This window comes from Rhinoderma darwinii, chromosome 2 (assembly GCF_050947455.1).
Source record: "Rhinoderma darwinii isolate aRhiDar2 chromosome 2, aRhiDar2.hap1, whole genome shotgun sequence".
Classification (NCBI taxonomy): Eukaryota; Metazoa; Chordata; class Amphibia; order Anura; family Rhinodermatidae; genus Rhinoderma; species Rhinoderma darwinii.
This window is the reverse complement of record NC_134688.1, coordinates 441170295-441179553: the sequence shown is the minus strand read 5'-3', so window position 1 is coordinate 441179553 and position 9259 is coordinate 441170295. Positions and strand designations below refer to the sequence as shown.

Below are 9259 nucleotides of genomic sequence, written 5' to 3'. Positions count from 1 at the left end.
TTCCAGAATTGCTTGTTTTTGGTAATTTCCTTTACCAAAAAATGAAATAAAAAGTGATCAAAAAGTCGTATGTGTTCCAAAATGGTACCAATGAAATCTACAGCCCGTCTCGCAAAAAACAAGCCCGCACACCGCTCAATCAACTGAAAAATAAAAAAGTTACGGCACTAGTAATGCGGTGATGAAAAACATCTCAATGCGCAGGCCGGAGGGGAACATTCCTGCAGTTTCAGGGCCACAGTATTTAGGAACTAGGAAAGGGAAGGGACATCGCACATCCGCTGGAAGCGAGGGCGCCCGTATTATACCAGCGCAAAACTTTCCCAGCAATATTTCCCAAACTACGAAGGAGAAAAAGTCCCCAAAAGGTGCAGAGCGTTACAGAAGGGGGATAAGAAAGAAAACCGTTTATCAGTGTGACACCGGCCTGCGCATAACGGATCGCTTCACATCGTACCACACATCTATGGAGAATTGTATTATTTACCCCATTATTATACCCTCTTATTATGCCCTGATGTTCTCCGCACATATTACATATACCCTGATGTACTCTGCCCAGATTACATATAACCTGATGTACTCCTCACATATTACATATACCCTGATGTACTCCTCACAGCTTACATATATCCTGATGTTCTCCGCACAGATTACATATATCCTGATGTACTCCGCACAGATTACATATACCCTGATGTACTCCGCACAGATTACATATACCCTGATGTACTCCGCACATATTACATATACCCGTGATGTACTCCGCACAGATTACATATACCCTGATGTACTCCTCACAGCTTACATATACCCTGATGTACTCCTCACAGCTTACATATACCCTGATGTACTCCTCACATATTACATATACCCTGATGTACTCCTCACAGCATACATATACCCTGATGTACTCCTCACATATTACATATACCCTCATGTACTCCTCACATATTACATATACCCTGATGTACTCCTCACATATTACATATACCCTCATGTACTCCTCACATATTACATATACCCTGATGTTCTCCGCACAGATTACATATACCCTGATGTACTCCTCACATATTACATATACCCTGATGTACTCCTCACATATTACATATACCCTGATGTACTCCGCACAGATTACATATACCCTGATGTACTCCTCACATATTACATATACCCTGATGTACTCCTCACAGCTTACATATACCCTGACATACTCCTCACAGCTTACATATACCCTGATGTACTCCTCACAGATTTCATATACCCTGATGTACTCCTCACATATTACATATACCCTGATGTACTCTGCACATATTACATATACCCTGATGTACTCTGCACATATTACATATACCCTGATGTACTCCTCACAGATTACATATACCCTGATGTACTCCGCACATATTACACATACCCTGATGTACTCCTCACATATTACATATACCCTGATGTACTCCTCACAGATTACATATACCCTGATGTACTCCTCACAGATTACATATACCCTGATGTACTCCGCACATATTACATATACCCTGATGTACTCCGCACAGATTACATATAACCTGATGTACTCCTCACATATTACATATACCCTGATGTACTCCGCACATATTACATATATCCTGATGTACTCCTCACAGCTTACATATACCCTGATGTACTCCTCACAGCTTACATGTACCCTGATGTACTCCGCACAGCTTACATATACCCTGATGTACTCCACACAGCTTACATATACCCTGATGTACTCCGCACAGCTTACATATACCCTGATGTACTCCGCACAGATTACATATACCCTGATGTACTCCGCACAGCTTACATATACCCTGATGTTCTCCGCACAGATTACATATACCCTGATGTACTCCTCACAGTTTACATATACCCTGATGTACTCCGCACAGCTTACATATACCCGTGATGTACTCCGCACAGATTACATATACCCTGATGTACTCCTCACAGATTACATATACCCTGATGTTCTCCGCACAGATTACATATATCCCCACATTATAAACTGAATACCAGCAAAACTCAAACAAAACTACCAAGCAAAATCCATGCTCAAAATGGCGGTCTTTCCCTTCTTAGCCCTACAGCGTGCCCAAACAGCAATTTATGGCCACAAGTAAGGCATTACCATACCCGGGAGAACCCGCTTAACAATTTATGGGGTAAGATTCTCTAGGGGCACAACATCTTGTGCGGTGAATGGGCAGATCAGTGGAAAAATTGCAATTTTCACTTTGCACCATCCACTGCGTATTCATTTTTGAAAAACACCTGTGGAGTCTAAATTCTCACTACACCCCTTCATAAATGCCTTTAGGGGTGTAGTTTCTAAAACGGGGTCACTTTTGTTTGGTACATCAGGGGTTTTGCAAATGCAACATGGCGTCCGCAAACCATTCCAGAAAAATCTACGCTCCAAAAGATAAATACCGCTCCTTTTCTTCTGAATGCTCCCATATATGTCAACAGCCGATTATAACCACATATGGGGTGTTACCGTACTCGGGAGAAATTACTTTACAAATGTTGGGGTGCTTTTTCTTCTCTATTCCTTGTAAAAATTAAAAATGTTGATCTAAAACGACATCTTGTTGGAAAAAAAAATTATTTTTCATTTTCATGGCTTAATTCTAATTAATTCAGCAAAAAACCTTTTGGGATCAAAATTTTCACTATACCCCTAGATGATTCCTCAGGAGGTGCAGTTTCCCAAATGGAGTCAATTTTGGGGTGTTTCCACTGTACTAGTACTACAGGGGCTCAGCAAATGTGACATGGCGCCCAGACACTATCCAAAATCCAAATGGTGCTAGTTCCATTCTGAGCCCTACCGTGTGTCCAAACAGCCGTTTATGACCACATGTGGGGTATTGTTTTACTCGGGAGAAGTTGCTTTACTAATTTTATGGTGCTTTTTCTCCTTCAGTCCTTGTGGAAATGAAAAAAAAAACCTAAACCTACATTTTATTTAAAAAAATGTAGATTTTCATTTTTACGGCCTACTTCCAATAAGTTCTGTAAAACACCTGTGGGGTCAAACTGCTCACTGTACTCCTAGATAATTTCCTCATGGGGTGTAGTTTCCAAAATGGGGTCACTTGTTGGGGTTTTCCACTGTTTTATCCCCTCAGGGGCTTTGTAAATGTGACATGGCCTCCGCAAACCATTCCTGCTAAATTTGAGTTCCAAAAGCCAAATGGCGCTCTTTCCCTTCTCAGCCTCGCCGTGTGTCCAAACAGCCTTTTATTACTACATGTGGGGTATTGTTTTACTCGGGAGAAATTTCTTTACAAATTTTATGGTGCTTTTTCTCCTTTAGTCCTTGTGGAAATGAAAAAAAATTTGCTAAACCTACATTTTATTTGAAAAAATGTAGATTTTCATTTTCACAGCCTACTTCCAAAAATTTCTGCAAAAAACCTGTGGGGTCAAAATGCTCACTATACCCCTAGATAATTTCCTCAAGGGGTATAGTTTCCAAAATGGGGTCACTTGTTGGGGGTTTCCACTGTTTTGTCCCCTAGGGGGCTTTGCAAATGCGACATGGCCTCCGCAAACCATTCCTGCTAAATTTGAGCTCCAAGAGCCAAATGGCGCTCTTTCCCTTCTAAGCCCTGCCGTGTCTCCAAACAGCCGTTTATTACGACATGTGAGGTATTGTTTTACTCGGGAGAAATTGCTCTACAAATGTTGTGGTGCTTTTTCTACTTTAGTTCTTTTGTAAATGAAAAAAAATTAGCTAAACCTACATTTTATTTGAAAAAATTTAGATTTTCATTTTCATGGCCTAGTTCCAAACATTTTTGCAAAAAAACTGGCCGGTCAAAATGCTTGCTACACCCCTATATAAATTCCTCGAGGGGTGTAGTTTCTCAAATGGGGTCACTTTTGGGGGGTTTCCACTGTTTTAGTTCCAGTAGACCTGTTCAAAGCTGACATGGTGCCTAAAATATATTCTAATAAAAAGGAGACCCAAAATCCACCAGGTGCTCCTTTGCTTCTGAGGCCGGTGCTTCAGTCCAGTAGCACACTAGAGCCACATGTGGGATATTTCCTAAAACTGCAGAACCTGGGCAATAAATATTGAGTTGCATTTCTCTGGTAAAACCTTCTGTGGTACAAAAAAAATGGATTCAAAATGAATTTCTGGAAAAAAATAATGAACTTTGTAAATTTCACCTCTACTTTGCCTTAATTCCTGCGCAATGTCTAAAGGGTTAAGAAACTTTCTAAATGCTGTTTTGAATACTTTGAGGGGTGCATTTTTTAAAATGGGGTGACTTATTGGGCGTTTCTAATATCTAAGGACCTCAAAGCCACTTCACAACTGAACTGGCCCCTGTAAAAATAGCATTTTGAAATTTTCTTGAAAATGTGAGAAATTGCTGCTAAAGTTCTAAGCCTTGTAACGTCCTAGAAAAATAAAATGATGTTCAAAAAATGATGCCAATCTAAAGTAGACATATGGGGGATGTTAGTTAGCAACATTTTTGTGTGGTATAACTGCCTGTCTTACAAGCAGATACATTTAAATTGAGAAAAATGCAAATTTTTGCAATTTTTCGCTAAATTTTGGTGTTTTTCACAATTAAATACTGAATGTATCGGGCAAATTTTGCCAGTAACATAAAGTCCAATGTGTCACGAGAAAACAGTCTCAGAATCACTAGGATAGGTAAAAGCATTCCGGAGTTATTACCATATAAAGTGAAACATGTCAGATTTGAAAAATGAGGCTCTGTCAGGAAGGTCAAAAGCGGCCAAAGAGGGAAGGGGTTAAAGGGTATTTAAACGTTCAACAAACTTCTGACATGTCATAGGGACATGTCAGAAGTTTTGATTGGTGGGAGTCCGAGCACTGAGAAGCCCACCAATCTCTAAAACAAAGCGGCAAAATCGTGTGAGCACTGATCCGCTTAGTTTCTTTTTGGCTTTTTCCGGAAATCAATGTAGCGGAGTACGGGCTCAATAGAAAGTCTATGAGCCTGTACTCCGATAGATCGGCTTTCTGGAAAAAGCCGAGCAGAAAAGAAGCGGCTCAGTGCTCACACGAGCGCTTTTGCGGCTTTGTTTTAGCGATTTGGTGGGGGTCTCCGTTGCTCGGACCCCCACCAATCAAAAGTTCTGACATGTCACTATGACATTTCAGAAGTTTGTTGAACGTTTAGTTACCCTTTAAATACGGCTTAATGCAACTTTAACAGGATTTGTGTCATTTATGCAACATTTCCAGTCCATAATAGTGAATTGAAAGCTGCAATTCCAGAGGCAATTTACATTAACCTCTTTGGGAAGCATAGTTGCAGTTAATGGCATTGTCCAGGATTAGATAGCAGTGTCTAGTTTTGTTTTTGTTTTTCTTGAAGTGCCACTCTTAGTTATGGGTTGTGTCACTCTTGGCTATGGGTTGTGTCTGGTATTGCAGCTCAGCCCTATTCACTTAAATACAATACCAGATATCCCTTCGATAAGAGTGATCTAGTTTCTGGGAAAAAACAGCCCCTTTTTCTAATCCTAGACAGTTTCTTTAAAAAGGCACTCTCTTTTTTTTTTTTTCTAGACACCCTCATTTGCGTGTAGTGTAATATAAATGCGTGTATTACATATTTACATAGTTATTAAGGTAGGAAAAAGACACAGAAACTTCAAGTCTAACCTATAATCCTACGATGTTAATCCAAAGGAAGGCAAAAAACCCCCATGAGGCAGATGTCAATTGCCTGATTAGGGGAAAAATTCCTCCCCCGAGTCCAAATATGGAAATCAGAATAAATCCCTGGATCATCTTCCCATTGACTTACCTGTTTCTGTATTTCACGAGATGCCACTCTGTACCGTGCCGTCGTGGGGTCACATGATCTGTACACTGACAACTCAAATCCTACAGCGTCTACTGTAGAAACCGGAGGTCAGTCTCTCAATGCACAAACAAGAAAAGCAAAAAAGAACAGCACAGTGCACGTAGTGCATGAACCAGTAGGGGTTGGCAACTGTGGTCAAATATGCTGACCTGGTATAGTTATGCTAGGAGCATAACCTACAATAGAGCATGATCCAGTGGTCCACCGAAATGGAAGTTTTGATAAGGTTGCAGCCCAAGTGCCGATCCGAGAGCAAATGCGGTCCCGATATATACTAGAGGTGAAGAAAGAAAGAAAAAGCTGAATTTTCGAGGGCATAGCCGTGATGTAATCACTCCGTCACCATGTAGGTACGGTGTGAAACGGTAAGAAGCGAGGTCCAAATGATCGTTGTACCTAACCGGATGAAGAGGCCGGTTTGCCCTCGAAACGCGTTGTTTTAACTGTGCAAATAATTTTTGATCACCATTGGACTTCGCTTCTTACCGTTTCACACCGTACATACATGGTGATGGAGTGATTACATCACCTTCTGCGCCCTGAAATATTCAGCTTTTTCTTTTTTTCTTTCTTCACCCTTAGTCTCTCAATGCAAGACTATGAGACATGCATCAAGGTTTTCAAATACCTGCATTGAGAGCCTTACTTCCGGTTCCTATGGCAGATGCTGTAGGATACAGGGAGTCCGAGTGAAGACCACGTGACCCCCATGGCGTTGTTCTGTGACATACAGCACCAGGTTAGTCAATACACATGTATACATTACACTACATCACATTTGCAAACTGGGAGGTAGTAAAAAATCCCAGGGGCTGCTTGTGTGTGACCTGTATTTTTTTAATATGATGGGTAAGTTAATTATTAAGGTTCATCTTCTCTTCTTTTTTTTTATTTATTTTTTTATTTTCTGACAGAATCCGCTAGAATTCCACCAATATTTTATGCCCCGTTCATAAGTCTCAAAAAAAAATCTTACAATGGAGCAAATTCATCTGAAAATTTGCATAAACCCAAGTATCAGCTGCAGATTTCTGCCGTAAATTATCTTCAAAATCCGCAGCAGATTTGCCTAGGGCAAATCCTGACCATGTGACCATACCGTTACAGCGCTACAGAATATGGCGGCGCTTTATTAATAACCAATAGTACATAAGAGATAAGTACGCTCCAATTACATGAATAGAGCATACAGTAAATGAATAGCGATGGTGCCACCTTCTTCAATCTGTGAAATCCTGATCCTGTAGCTTTGTTTACAGTACTTCTATGAAACCGTTATTTCGTAGAACGTCTCCACGCTTATTTGTTCTGCAGTTATGTGCCTTACAGCTCAGTCAACTTATGTGTGACAGCTGCAAAAAATTCTGAAGGCCAAATTATCCCATATCCACGTTTCTTGTTTAGACACTTATCCTAAGTACTGCAACGCAGAAAATAGCACAGTGACCTAGTTTTCACTCCACTACCAGCATAGTATCTTTTATTCCAGATAATGTGAAGTCTGATGTAAAAGATAAACATTAATACCTTTCATGATAAAATGTCATCACCAGATGAGAGATTTTTGAATAGCAGAGAAGACCGCACTTCTATTGAATACTAAATACTGAAATTTCGACAAAATTAGGATGGAATAGATTAATACAGTTAATAGGAAAGTACGGCTCTGTTCACACAGGCGTTGCGAACGTGCAGTATTTTAGAAGATCAGATTGCAATAACTGATGCATTTTTTTTCCTTTTTAGAGGGAACTATGGTAGATAGACGTAAAGTTCAATGTCGTTCCTTGCAAAAAATTGTTCCTACAAAATTGAATAATAATTATGGCTTATCCAGGTTCCAGTGTTGAGCTTCGAGTTCCACTGTAGGTAGCACATTTATTATTTTTATTATTATTATTATTATTATTATTTTTAATACAAGTGCCTCTTGGCTTAAAGGGAGTGTCTCACCAAAACAATCCCTTTAAATAAAAATAAAAAAACCCGCTCCTGACGGGAATATGTAGTATTAAAAGGCAAACACATCTTAATAAATGTGTGGCGTCTTTTGGCCAGCCATGCGCCATCCATCCCCCCCCCCCCCCGTCGTCAGTTCTGCGTCACATACAACATCCTGATGCTGCCCGGCATCATTACGTTGTATGAGCCTTACCATGCTGAGGGGACCCAATGGGAAAAAGGGGAGCTCTGAGGTGAGCATTAATTTTCTTTTTTTGTATTGTATTTAATTATGTGATGTTAGCAGATGGGGAGGGGGCAAGGTACGAGGCCTCTACCTTGGTACGCTCCACAGAGTGAAATCTACGCCCGCCGAGAGCTGGCGTAGATTTCCACTATAATTTATAAATGATATAAAATTTGTCGGGCCGCTATGGCACGCCAACTTTTGTGAAACCACACCCCCTTTCCACAAAAGTGGCGAGGGCGGCGCAAATCGGCCAAAAGTTGCAATATGCGATAACGATATGTCGTTAATGTTCGAGAGACATGTATTGATAAATAACAATAATCGCATGTATTTTCAGAATTTCAGTCGCTAGACTTTCCTGCCTTGAACATGCACTTTTCATTCATTTCCACACTTCTTGCCTCGTCTGCTATCGACTAGCAGGGCCATATATACACGACGGATATACCGCCAGCAAACCATCATTTTTAGGTCATCATAAAAGATTTGATCAGTGACAAACTATTTCTCGCTGATTGTGTAATCGCAGATCATATTTACACTGGCCAATGATTGCGAACATTTGCTACGATGTTGTCCACGATAATCGCCCCGTATAAAGGTCCTTAATAGGACATATAGGAAGAGGTTGTCTCAAGCAGACAATGGCTTTTATGTCTGAATGATTCAAAGATGACACCTACGGTCATAGCTACAAGACACACACTGTACTATACATAATATAAAGCAGCGTTGGTGAAATATTGATCAATATCTCGAGTTAATAAAATCCAATGCTGTCATCAGTAATGGAAAAAAACTGAAATGGGTTTTGTTGTGCTATGTGTGTTATCTAACAGCTGACATTACCAGCGAGGAGCGCCGTAATCTGATTTTCTTTCCTGCTGCCATTTCAGCCTTTTGCTTTAATGGTAAATTGGCATTATATTTTTACTGTTGTTATAAACTTCTATTAGAGGTTGTGACTCAATATGAAATAGAAAAAATATGAAACTGTATATAGTGACATTTGAAACAAAGGATAATTTAGCTTCAGGAGACCGACAGAGGAGATTTTAATGCTCAACAACATTGGACATTTTTATGTCTTCAGCGGCAGAGAACTGAATATTCCCGTTCTTGTTACGTTTCTCACAGCTGGTTTTTACATTTGGATATAGTTAAACTTTAACTGTATGTTGAC

The 9259-nt window shown here is 40.1% G+C and overlaps 1 protein-coding gene across 3 annotated transcripts in view; it reads left to right on the top strand.

The window, feature by feature from the left end:
- Positions 1–9259, top strand: part of CADM2 (cell adhesion molecule 2) — a 1303436-nt gene that overhangs the window by 30580 nt on the left and 1263597 nt on the right. The gene's annotated exons all lie outside the window — the stretch shown is intronic.